At 35.1% G+C, this 14,364-nt stretch overlaps 1 long non-coding RNA gene across 1 annotated transcript; it reads left to right on the top strand.

The window, feature by feature from the left end:
- The first annotated feature begins 2,011 nt into the window (after positions 1-2,011).
- Positions 2,012-2,467, top strand: LOC129892265 (uncharacterized). Its single transcript, XR_008767289.1, has 2 exons — positions 2,012-2,124; positions 2,294-2,467. It is a non-coding gene; the product is annotated as an uncharacterized LOC129892265 (long non-coding RNA).
- Positions 2,468-14,364: the final 11,897 nt, after the last annotated feature.

Raw genomic sequence — 14,364 nt, 5'->3', positions numbered from 1 at the left:
TCATATTAAGTTATGTTTTCATGAAGTCAAATATACAACGTATCAAGTTCAAGTTATATTTATTTATTTGTCCTGTCAATGCAGGGACTGAAGTACGTCATCAAAAAGACCCCTTCCCACTCTTTGAGATTTGGCACTACATATACCGCTAATTTTATTGCTGATTTCAAATCATCAATAGGTGAAGACGCTGTTCAGATGACCATTCTCTATTTCATCCACACTTGTCTTTTTTAAACTAGGTGATTCACCTATTTCTGTTGATGACTTTAGGATGGTAGAGGATGACTTTAGGATGGTAGAGGATGACAGATATGAGCAGTTTTCATGGGCTAAAATAGCATTTTCTAAATTGATGAAAGACATGAGACAAGAGTTTATTATTGCTAAATAAATGTATCATTTGGGAAGCATGCCATATGCTGTTAATGCATGAATTTACGAATGTGCATCTCAGGTCCCTTCTAAAATTTCCATAAGAGTGGGTAACCATATTCCCAGAATTTTTAATTGGCGTGTTGTTGCGGTCAAGTCCAAATTTGAGGCCTTCATGTCTAGCATTTTTAATGAGGTATATTTCATAAAATCATATTCATATTTATATCAAATGTATATATCATCTGTTGCTTATTAACTGTAGTTTAAGATTATTCATTTTTCAATTATGCTCTGATTCAGTATACATAACATTTATGATACATTGAATAGTCTTGAATCTAATACAATAGTCTTTGTTCTGATACATAAGACTCCTGTCATGAACTCAAGATACATAATGATATTTGTTTTTGTTTTTTCTGCTTTTCACTCTATTGTTTTTCTAGTATACATGCTCCAATATTGTCCCAACTCAAGATGAAATGAAATCAATTGACATTCCTGACAGTGAACTTCCTACTTAAGCTACTACATCAGCTGCCAAGGCCAAATTAACGGAACCTCAAGAACTCCCCAAATTTGAGGACTTTTCAACTAAACCACGTGAAAAATAGTTAAGAAGATCTGGTCGTGTTGCTGATACATCTTCTCCACCTCCTTCGAAAAGAAGAAAGACTGCCCCTGATAAAAAATTCATTTCAGTAGAAATGGTTAACAAAGACAAAGATGTCATACTACTAAAGCCATCAAAAAAGCTTGTTTCTACTACTCTAGAACCAGTGGCAACGTCAGTGGTAGGAGGTGAATCTTTCGGTCAATCAGACCAAATTGTTAATATGGAATTCAAAGCATTAAAGAAGTCCCTAAAGAAATACCTAAAAATATACGTAAGTTATTAATATAAAATTTAAGTTAGTCAATATACTTTTAATAAGTTGATACATTCTGATTTTTCATATTATTGTATTAAGGTTGACCGGAAGTTCAAGCGACTAGAGAATAAAATCGATTCAAATCATACCGATCTCTTGAAAGACATTGACAATATAGTGCACCACATGGCTGACACATCATCTCCAATTCAAAAAGATGATTTTGTTTAACCATTCTATGTGGTGGAAGAACAACAATCACCTATCTTATTGGAGGAGCACAATGATCCAAATAAATCTGATTCTTCCATAGCACATGACCAATCTCATGGCCAAAAAGATATTTAGGTAGATACATCATGTAGTTTTTGATAATTCTATTTTGATATACTTTTAAACTACTTGATACATTTCATGTTCCTATATCAGATCATTATTTTTCATTTTAATTGTCATTCTCATAAGTAATTATTATTATAATTGTAGGAAGTAGAACCATCCAAGATGATACAAAAAATGGATGATGTATCAGAACATCACATGATATCAGATGCTACAGAATCTCTTCAACAATATGTTGCTAATGATACATTAAAGGTAATGTGTAAGAAATAAATTTATGACCAATCTAATGCTACATAGCTCTTGTATCTGCTATATCTGTGATTATCTATAGATCTTGATACATTTCATGGTCCTATATAAGATCATTAAATTTTATTTTAACAATCATTTTCAAAAGTAATTGTTATTATATTTGTAGAAAGCAGAACTATCCAAGACGATACAAGAAATGAATGATGTATCAGAACATCACATGGAATTAGACGCTGCAGAATCCCATGGAGAGAAGGTTGCTATTGATACATTAAAGGTAATGTATCAAAACCAATTTATGACTAATCTGATGCTACATAGCTCTTGTATCTGATACATCTATGATGATCTATAGATCTTGATACATTTCATGGTCATGTATTAGATCCTTCATTTTTTATTTCAATAGTCATTTTCATAAGTAATTGTTATTATTATATTTATAGGATGCAGAACCATTCAATATTCTACAACAATTGGAGAATGTATCAGCACATCACATGGAATTAGCTACTGCACAATCTTTTGAAGTTTCTATTGATTTCGATACATTAAAGATAATGTATCAGATATATTATTATGATACATTCAACATTAATAAATTTAGTATTGACATGATATATTTAATTTAGTATAATGCATCAGAAGAATCAAATTCTGTCATAAAAGATGCAAGAGAGGCTGTTGATAAAACTGATCAAGTTGAAGAACATATTAAACAGGTTGATAAAGAAAACATCAACCTCGGTGTATCAATAATAGTCCACACTTGTATCTGATTCATTAAATTTAGTACAGGTTATTATACTAAAGTCATAAAAAATTTATCATTCTTAAAAAATAGGATTCCACAACTTCAACCTCGATATCGTACGAAACTCGAGAGGTGATAGATGCTCTTATTTACGGACTTCCATCACCGACCACGCCATTGACTGCCATTAGTCATGAACAAGTAGTTCAGGCTGAATGTCTACTACGTGATAGCCAGCTACCTACCACTCTTCCATCCAAACCCAATGTGTTGGCAGATAATGCGAAGACACCTCTTTCACGAAGTAGGATGCCTTCTAAGATCTTACAATCACCGTATCTAATAAATTTTGGATCGAGTGAAAAGGGTAAGGAAAAAATATCGACTGATAGGTATCAAACACACTCCTTTGAAGGTTTTGGCATATGCTATAGTCCTCCAACCGAGTTTATCACCAACTACTCCCAATGGATAGATAAGAGACTATTAAAATCGCATACCAATAAGTAAGTATGATATTTACAACTTATATCAATATAAGCTATTTATTATATATGTACTCTCATTTTAATATAAGTTTTCATTCAGGAAACCAAAGGAGGAACACTACAGAGCAAAGTTCTCTTTATTTGGGTTTGAAAAAAATGGACTTTGTAATGGCATTTCCTCAAGATAAGAACTGGTTCTACCTTATGTCACAGCCGAACAGATGCTGGAATGATGAAGCAATTATTTTTTGATATAGTACAAGACATTGTGTGATACATTTCAGACACACTGTCTGATACATAAGTACTATGGATTAGATATATCTAGTACAGAAGTTTCTATTCTATTTACTAACTATGAATCAGTTTGTATAACTAATATTTTCTTAAAATGTGCAGCACATCGATGTAATATTTTACTACCCTCGAAAGAAGTCCAAGATGCAGTTGGTCAATCAGTATTGATACATAACAACAAAGTATCTTTAAAGTTTTCATCAAATTTGCACACACACGATACTATCACATTCCACTTGATATTTCTATCCAAGAAGACATGGCACGGGCCTCTATTGTAACACATCATGAGAGGTATGTGAAGAACATAATAAGAGGTTTCTTAATCCCCACCGATTTGTCATGTCATTTGGTAGATGAGGTATAGATTCCGGTAAACTATGATAGGGATTTTCATTGGGTTTTGACAGTAATTATGTTGAAATAGAGGTTGATACGCGTCTATGATTTATCCTTTGGAACAAGAATTAGAAACCCTTCCCTAGAGAATCAAAAGATAGCAATAATGCTACCTACATACCTTCACGATAGTAATTTTTTTTGAGAAGAATGAACGTACTGATTGGTCATCGCTTGATTCATACAAGGACAAATCAACCGATAACATGATTGAAGCACATCACCTTTTTGCAGTTGAATATGTTGAAGGCATTGCGCAACAAAAAAGCGATAGCTTGTGAGTATTAATAATTATGCATATTTAATTGATTAAAATACCATTTTTATTTTTTTAAAGTTGGTTAATACTTTGTTTATAGGAATTATGGTGTGTTCCTGACTGTTTTTGCTGAATATCTTAGTGATGGAATTTCTATTCCAACTACTAGACTACATGCCGAACACTTCCATTCAAGATATGCCTTGCTATTGTGGAACTATGGTTGTCGAAAGGACAAGAATGGTTATGTTAGTGAAAATAACGATCCAAAAAAACCTAAAAGAGATTTCATCTCTCCTGGATAAAGAGAACCGATGACGTCGACTAGTTTTTTTGAAATAGGTAGTAGTAGAAAGCAGACTTTTATTTTGGCACCAACAATAAATATTTTTTTTTGGCTGTGCAACTATTTAGTAGATGTTGTTGAATATAAATTTTTTTTGTTCATAATTATCCTTTGTATTAGTTATATATTTCTTATATATCAATTCTATGTACAAGTCATCATTATATTAATCTAAAAATATAAATCATAAACACTTTGAATTTGTGGTGCATTATACCTAATAAGTCTTAATTAATATCAGTTTTTGTTCATGATACCTAACCTTTCAATATACCAATTACATAACAATGCTTATGTATCATCTTTTTTGGAAGACACATCATTCTGATATATCATTTACAGGTAACAATTGAAAGCTTATACATCAATCTTCAATGTATCAATCATAAATATCAGTCGAATGGTCATGTATCAATAATCAATGTATCAAACTCAAATATAAGATGAAAGTTTATGTATCAGTTTTTAATGTATCAATCTTTAATGTATCTGATACATTTTCAATAAAACACATGTAGTGATTTGTACCAAATAAGCCTAAATCAATATCGGATTTATATCTGACACATTCTCTTTGTATCATATAAATCTTTTGAATTTATTATTTCCATATATCTGTTAAATGATTATATAACTTTGTCTGATGTATCAGATTCACAACAATAATGTATCAGTGACATGTATCAGCTTAAATATCTTACTTAATCTATTTATTTTGATATTTAATAACTTTTACTACTTCACTTTCAAGTAACTTACAATAAAAATAATTATCAACCATGCATGTATCAATTATTAATATTCAATTATTTTCCTTGATACATAGAGATTTCATCTGTTCATGAATATCTACTAAGTAGAACTATGTATCAAATATAATAACTAAAATGTTAAAAATCTCTGTCTTTTGAATTTGATTTAAAAATGAACTACTTCATTATAAAAAAAATACCAGATACATAAGTACTTGATCCAAATTGAATGTACTGAAAAATTAAAATATCATTTCTCTTTGGGAATGAAATTACAAGTCCTTCTGTGAAGCCACAACGACTACAATAGTTTGTGCTTGTACTTAGCTTCTCACTGGAGTTCTTTTTTCTTTCTTTCTTTGATCTTTCTGGCATCCTTTTGTATCTTGATGGCAAGACGACTTCTTCTAAAATCTCTTTCAGAACAAACCAATCTTTCTTATCTGGCATTAGAATCATTGGCAATTCATAAGTATTTGCCAACGCCTCTGGCTTGTAATAATCAGAGCAGTATGGGTGCATGTCTGTAATGTTCTTGCTCTTTAACACGACAATTACGTGTGGGTGGTATCTCGTATAGTTGAAACCTGCCATAATTGCATGTTTTTCTTTCAAGACACACACTGTATCTTCTACCTGATTCATAAACAGAATATAGATATTTTGATGAATCAACAACCTGCAGGAATAATTACCACAAATATGAATACAGAACTGAAAAAAAACAAAAACTATGTATCAAGAAAATACATTCTGTTAAATAACTGATGGATGCCTTCATTCTCGAACACTTCATCGTGTTTACTACTAGGATATCTTCGAATTTCCTACCCAAAATATGTTTTGTAGAAGCTTCTATTTTCGTATTTTTGCAGTTTCAAGCACCAAATAACATTCTCGTCTCTTCCAAAAATTCAATTATAGGCATCTCTCATGCTTCAACAAGACATCCATTGATACATTCTGCAATGTTAGAAGTCATCATTCTCCCCATGTTGACAGTTGCATGAACCATTGATCACTTTTCGTAACCCGCATTTTCCTACTCTTTCACCATGTGATCAATTTTTTCAACTTTTGCCATTATTTTTTCGAATTCATCTTTTTGATATGCCTTGGCCATCGAGTAGAAGAGGTCACTTATTATAGTTTTTCTCCTCCTGTTGTTAGTACACATATTTTTCCATATATGCCATATGCATGCAAAGTGTGGGACATTGGAAAACACAATATTTACACTCTTCATTATGCTTTCGTTCCTATCTAATACAACACACATATTGTCCCTCTCACCAAATGCATCTTTGAACTGCTGAAAAAACTATGACCATGATAAATTATTTTCTGTATCAACAACACCATACGCCAATGGCAATATGCAACTTAAAAAATGATTATTAGTCATAAAATAGTTATTAAAGTACATCAGATTCACAATAAATATATCAAATGAGATGATACATTGCTATTCAATACACAACAGTAAAAAAAAGTAATACATGCCCTATCAAGTGTGCTAGCTGATACAAATGTCCCTTGATAAGATCTAGGCAAGATGAGATGTCTGAAGCCTATGCTTTTGCTTTGGATTTCGTGTCGGTGGGAGTGTCCTCATTTATTTGTTTCCAAAACTATAGGAGAAGGGTATCTTCATTTTTAAGCAAGAACTCTTAATCATTGGTATACCATACCCATGGGCATATCTCTGAGATGATGGTCGGAGTTTACAAGCTGCTTTGATAGAAGCAGGTTAAGAAAGATAGCTGAAAGTGCTAGCATAAGGAAGAGATTCTATGGATGGAAATAGGCCCTTCCTTGCTTTCAAGGTTTTGGAATTAAAAGCCAAAGGATTCTTTTTTAAGTTTAATAAGAGCTGTTTGAATGGGTTGTGTCAGTCCTTTCCATGTATTGCAATTGGCAGATCGAAAGCCCTAAAAATGAAAGTTAGATAAAGAAGTGTTAGTAAGAACTAGCACTAGACTTTTTCCCTCCTTTTTTTTCGACCCCTGAACAAGATTGGGGTAGCCAGCAACTTTATTATTTTTCATAAAACCCCTTACCCTCCACAGGGAGTTCCGGGTGGTCTTTCCACCTCAGGAAATAGAGAAAATGTCCATAGGGATAGGCGTTATTGCAGTCCTATAGGTGGTTGGTTGTTTTTAGGTTCTAGTATGCGCCATTCATATCTTCTTCATTCCGATTGAACTAACAACCATGCTAGCAAGCGCTTTTGCTTCGCACCAAACTCTAAGCGCTAGTTGAGCCTTCCTCGATCTATTGAAGTGGGGAGGAACTTTCAGATGAAACTATTTCTGAGTTTTTGACTCTTTCTATCTTCAGTGAAAGAATTAAGAACGATCTTTGCTCCCGGTGACCGGCTTTGGGGGACCGCCATATGGCCTGGTCCACTCTTGGCTAAGCTCTTTGGGCGGGACTTTCTCGAAGTTATCAAACAAAGGTTACTCTTTCCTATCCATCAATGGGCAATGAAAGTCCTATCTTGCCTTCCAAAGGATAAAAGATTCGACCAAGAATGTCCATTGGTATGATTACGATCTCAAAAGAAACGTAATTCTTTCTCTTTTGATTTAAAATCGGCAACGGACCATTGGTCAACCCTTTTTCGGCCTCTTGAAGTGGAGAGGAACTTCCAGATGAAACTATTTTCGAGTTAGATACGGAGGGCTTATGAGTCACAAAATTGGAAGCCCAAAAAATAAGGTAAGAAAGGCGGGGAAGAGAGGCCTCACACAAAAAGATTTGTCTAAGCACTTCAGCTGAGTCTAACGAGGCTCAGGTACGGAGCCTTCCACTATGGACTGAGACTATGCAAAGGTAGAACACCATAAAAACTTCACTGTGGTGCTAAACCTTTTTTTGAGGAGTGTTAGAACACTGGATCCTGCCAAGAAAGAGGAATGTCCATAGGAATGGGTGCATCATGACATCGTAATATGTCTCGCCCGAATAAATTAGTTGGTACTAGAAATGTTCCATTAATGGAGTCCGGCACCGTCAACAACAAATACAGGTCTACAAAACTTAAAACCCCTTATCAATGGCCTTAACGCTATGAATAGATACATGAACTTATCATTTGGTGACTTGTGCATACTTATGTGTGAATTTGGATATACGATATTTAGCATATAGATTATACAAGAATCTGTCTATATCTATCAGTAGGTTTTTCCCTTAACATCTCCAAAACATGTTCTTTTGCATGCCATAATTGTTGATAGGTAATATCAACCCCATAGGCTGCTTTAATATCCTCTCTTATATCATTAGGGGTGTGAATTCTCTTATGATTAATCAATTTAGGTGCAGTGAATGCACTAACAAAAGTCTTTGTAGCATGAACTTTTTTAAAAATCCTATCTCTTAAGGGACATGAATGTTCAATATTGAAATATCTCATTTTGAATATATCAGAGTTTTTTCTATACGATGCTTTCATTCTCTAACAACAGTCGTCTGAATAGCATATTAATACATAACTGCATATTTTTAGGAAAAATTATTAACATGTACCAGATACATAGAGATTCATATATATCATGACCAAATAAAAATACATATTGACATCAAAATATTTTTCAATTGTACCAGATACAGAATAATTAGTATGTATCATGACTATAAAATAAAAACTAAATTTCGAAAATCAACAGAATATTAGGGAACCTTATTAAACTTTATTAGATACAAATATTATGATGTATTATGAATAAAAAATTCAAACAAAAACTGAATGAACCTGATACAACATGAAATGTATAAAGTATTCTTAACCATTGAGATACAGTGTTTAGTAATGTATCAAGGGTCATATTTCCACGCACTCTCTATAAAACAAATTTATAACTATATGTATCAGATAGTTATTAAACAATTGTACTCAATGTATCAAACTCAATATATATATCTCTACACACTATGTATTTGTACTTGTCAGAACTCATTAACATTTCAAAACTCATTTAATACCACACATAACATAATAACTTCAAATGCCATACCTTTTACTGTCAGATCTTTTAACTTTGAAATTGAATCCATTATTAACTTTGTATGTCATATTCCTCAAAATGCTCAAAAATGCCTTTGGAATAGGCCGCTCATGTAATGCATTATCCTTAATATTTTTGAAAAATTTGAGTTTGGAATCAGGGGGTCAAAACCTGTAGGAAAATAGTCTCGGTGGATTTTTAGGACCCGTAGATCGAAAGATAGATTTTTCAAGGAACTGCGCAAACCAGTAAGGTGCGCGGAAAGTCCGTGTCGCAGACTTGCTTGCCTCTGCGTCGCAAACCTGGCGATGATTTTCTAGACGAATTTAGTTTTTAGCAAGGGCACTTTAGACTTTTTCCTAAGTGTTTGTTACACCCCGTACTTTTGTACCTTGGAATGAGTTCGTAAGTTTCTTGAAAGGATCTTAAGTTTCTTAAGTTTCTTAAGGTTTTCTAAAGTTTCTTAAAGCTTCTAAATGCTTCTTAAGACTTCTTAAGAACTCTTAAGCTTCTTAAGAGTTACCATGTGAGACGGGTAATGTATAACGCTATCAAAAAACTCTAAGGGAAAGGAGAATGCGATACCCCATAGTAGAGAAGATTGGAAATAAAGTTATAAGAATCTGGAAGAAGTTGGAGACCGAATAATGAATCGCAGGAATCGACTTATTTACGTAAGCTACCAACTTAGAAATCTTACATACTTAAGCTACTTGAGTACATACTAAGTTTATATAGCAAGGATTACATAAGTTCATAAAGTAAGACGAGATTACGAACCCACGAAGGGGAAAAGAGAGTGCCACATGGCAGCATGAGAGAGTGCCACATGGTAGCATGAGAGAGTTCCACGTGGCAGCAGCTGGAGCAAGGGTGGTGGACTCCCACATGCAATAAGGGCTTGACACGTGTCACCACTTAAGGCTTGACATGTGTCACCACTAAGGGGATGACATGTATATATATATATATATATATAATTTATGACTTTAAGTTCATCTTCATCCTATAAGTCATCTTATCTCCAAGAAAGTTCTAGACAAAAAGATGAGAAGAGAAACTTAAGCTAGAGAGAAGAAAGAGCTATTATTTTGGGAGGAGAAAAAGGTAAGTTCTCCGATTCCGTTCTGTGGATTAATTATATGGGGTATACCACTAAGTTATGAAGGTGTTAGTAATATAAATTTATGGTTTGTAGCATCCCCAAACGGACAACAAAAAGCCACGAAGTTTCAGTCACGCTAGAAGAACTTCCGTGGCAAGTTTTGGCGAGTTTTGGGAAAGGTAAGGCTTTTCCTTTCAAATTGAAGTTTATGATGTTGTTATGGGGTATATTACATTTCTTAAGTGAGGCTGTAAGTGAAAAAAGTGTATAAGGATGCTTGACGTTAGAAACAAACTAAATTGAAGTCGTAGTAGGTAAATCAAAGTCGAGTAGTGTGTTGTTGTTGTGGTGCTGCAGGTTGGGGGTGGTTTAATTGCGTGTTGCAGGGATGGAAAGTACTCAAAAAGGGGTGTGGGTTCTGCTGGTTGCAGCCATACGACCCTCCGTTTTATATGGTAAAATATTTTATGAAATAAAGGCTAAGAACTCTATTTTGGTATCGTAGTTCGGAGCTAGTTGTTTGGAGTTGTATTGGGTAATGTTGAAGTGATTTATTTATATATATGCTGCTGGTTGTTGTTGTTGGTATGGTTGTTGATATTTTGGTCGAGTTGAAATCTCGGGGATGTTGAAGTTATAGGGGAGATGCTACCCAATTTGCGGTAACTTCGGAGCTAGTAATAAGCTAGTTAAGGGAAATGGATAAGGAAATAATTCCTATAGATACGTGGATGTAGAGTTGGAAATTGGAAAGTGAAATATTATTAATCTTAGTATTACTCTCATGTTAAATAGGTTCAAAAGACGACGAGGCGAATGTTGGTGAGAGTAATCCATAAGAGGTATGTAAAGCTAACCGTTCCTTGTTTTGACATGTCTTTGGCATAAGTATGTAAAGCTAACCATTCTTTCTCTTGGCATGTTCTGACATAGTTATATAAAGCTTATCTTCCTTTTTGGCATGGTTTTTATGAAACAAGTATATGACTTTTATATGATTCCAAGGAAGTTCCTATTCGTAGAGCCGCAAGGATGACCAACTTCTTGATTTTCCGAAGGATATTTTATCGTGCCTAGATACGTGTATATGATTCTAAAATTTCTATCTGGATATAACTCATAGTGATATTCAAAAGGTACGTGATATGACTCTTGTCTTGATTTTTGAATAATAGCTCATTTTGTTAACTCCGTCGAGTCTCAGAAATGATTTAAAGTGCATTTAGTTTCTCAGTACTCCACTCAGGGATTCCTCAATGCTTCCTTCACTGAGCCTGGGTCAGGTTTTATTAGTGTGCGTACTTCTCTACATCGTTCGCCATGCCCTGACGTGACGGGGCAGGTACGCCTTGTACATAGGTTTGATTTGTGGAGTTATGATGTGTCATGTACCCATATGATATGATATGATTTGATATGACCATCTGATATGATATGATTTGTTATGGAGATATTCCCTACTCTGGAGTTATAATATGCTGTGGCGCCAGTGATGGGGCAGCGACCATAATTTATTCACTGAGTCCCATAATGGGGCCGGATATGGCATATGTTTTTCTGCATACATTATCCGTGGTTATGAAAAATATTTTGATATTCTAGATATTTTGCTCATTTTTGCACCTTCTATTATGGTAATGGCTTTACCTATTACAGTCCATGCTTTACATACTCAGTACATTGTCCATACTGACCCCTTTTCTTCGGGGGCTACGTTACATGCCCACAGGTACAGATGCTCGGTTTGCTGATCCTCTTTCTTAGGACATCCACCCTGTTGGTTGGTAGTGCTCCTTTGCTTGGAGCCTTATTTTGGTACTAACTTTTCTGTTGTACATTTGTACATGTTGGTTAAGGGTACGACGGGGCCTTGTCCAATCATATGAATAGGCTATCATTTTGTAGAGGTCTGCAGACTTGTGATGTGGGTTATGTATATATGTTTTGGGCTTTATGTTCCGTGATGGCCTTAACGGCCGTCTTGTGCTATATTTGTTCTCATTCGCTCTCTAGCGACCCCTTTTTGATTTCTACTTTTGTTTATTTTGCTAACACGCTAAGTGGGGCTAAGGGTACGCATGAGTGCCCGATTTCACGGCGTAAGGAGTTAGGTTGTGACAAAAGTGGTATCAGAGCGGTCCTTCCTCAGAATGTCTACAGACTGTGTCTGGTAGAGTCTTGTTTATCGATGTGTTGCATTCCATATCTATAAACAGGAGGCTACAAGACATTTAGGATATTACCTTTCTTCCATATCTAAGATCGTGCGATAGATCAGAGTGATAGAAAATGTCACGGCCCAACCCCGTAGGCCGCGACTAGGGTCCGACCTTGACCCTGTTATGCGTATTTATCAGCTACACTAAAGTTGAACCGTGTGTGACATAATACTATATACAAAAACCTCAATAGTTTAAATTTTTTTTATATACCTGTAGCCTCTTTCATTTGTATCTTATCATGAAAGGGCACGCGCCGATAAGGCTGTCATAATATAAAAACATTTACAATATGCCGTATAGGTACAATCGAAACAAACTTATAAACAACCCATATATACATATGCCTACAGACCTCTAAGAATAGTAACAATAACATATGGCGGGACAGGGCCCCCACCGTACCCCTGAATGTACAAATATATACATTAAGTGACCAGTATCAAAAATTAGGCTCCAGAACAGTGAAGCACTTCCGACATAGCTGAGAGGAGCTCCCAAGCTGACGGATCTCCAGAATGAACATCTGTACCTACGGGCATGAAATGCAGCCTCCCAAAGAAAAGGGGGGTCAGTACGATATATGTACTGAGTATGTAAAGCATAACACATTGTAATTGAGACCATAACTAAAATAGGGATGCAGGGGACAAATATAACAATTAACAAATTACTGTACCTGCACCTTAGGACATGTAATCCTATACATCATCATATACTGTGCCCGACCCTCTAGTGAACTCAGTGTTATAATCATATTCTCATAGTCACATATCATCGTATCATCATGCATTTCATTTCATTATATCATAGTATACGGTATTATATCATCGTATATGGTATCATATCATCGTATATGGTATCATATCCTCGTACACGGTACACTCCTATAGCAACAACTCACAAGAATGACACTTTATTTTGACGACAATTAACTTCTAGCGACTCCAATTTAGTTTATTCCGAACGCTGAACTTTTCAAATCTTTTCCCCAAATTCCATCAGATCCTAAGGTGTGTAATACACCCTAATTTAACTTCATAAACTTCAAATTAAAGGGGAAGAACTTGCCTTTCCCGAAATTGGCTAGAACTAGCTAAAACTTGCTTCGAAAATCTTTTGCCGTGCTGAAATGGAGCGGACTATTTTGACACTTTTTCGCTACCCCAAATTATGATTTTATGCTATTAAACATCATTATACAGCTGAGTGAGACTTAAAATAATTGATTCACAGAACGAAAGTCGGAGACTCAGCTCCAAAGGCCAAACCCGTAGCTCCCTCCTCTTGTTCCTAGAATTGTTCCTTTCAATTTTCTCTTGTTTGTTCCAAGCGTAAAGCTGAATTTATGGTTCCGTAGACATCATAAATCACATATATACATATCCACGTACTTAGGGAACACCGTGGATAATTAATTCACGAAAGAAAAGTGAAGAACTTACCTTAATTTCCTCTAATTTGTGGCTGCTCTTGTGAGCTCTCTTTCTCTCACGTTTCTCTCTATCACTTGGCTGAGTTTTGGACTCAAAGTGACTTAAGAGTCATTAACATACATATATAGGGTCCCTTAGGAAGTGACATGTGTCATCCTCTAAGGGTGACACGTGTCAAGCCCTTATTGGGCCACAGATCCACCCTTTCAAGGAGGGGCTGCCACGTGGTAGTGGGGCCCACCTACCCCAAGCAGGTGGGTCACCTACTTGACCCCAAGCAGGTGGGTCACTTGCTTTCTTAGGTGCTGCCATGTGTCACCCTCCCATTGGCTGCCCCGCGTAATTTTTTTTTCTTCCTCGTGGATTCGTAATCTCATTTTATTTTAAGAGCTGATGTAATCTTACTACGTAAGATTGGTATATACTTAAACAACTTAAGTGTATAAGAC

Source organism: Solanum dulcamara, chromosome 6 (genome assembly GCF_947179165.1).
Source record: "Solanum dulcamara chromosome 6, daSolDulc1.2, whole genome shotgun sequence".
Taxonomy (NCBI): Eukaryota; Viridiplantae; Streptophyta; class Magnoliopsida; order Solanales; family Solanaceae; genus Solanum; species Solanum dulcamara.
The sequence above is the reverse complement of the archived record's forward strand: the minus strand, read 5'-3'. Positions and strand labels throughout refer to the sequence as shown.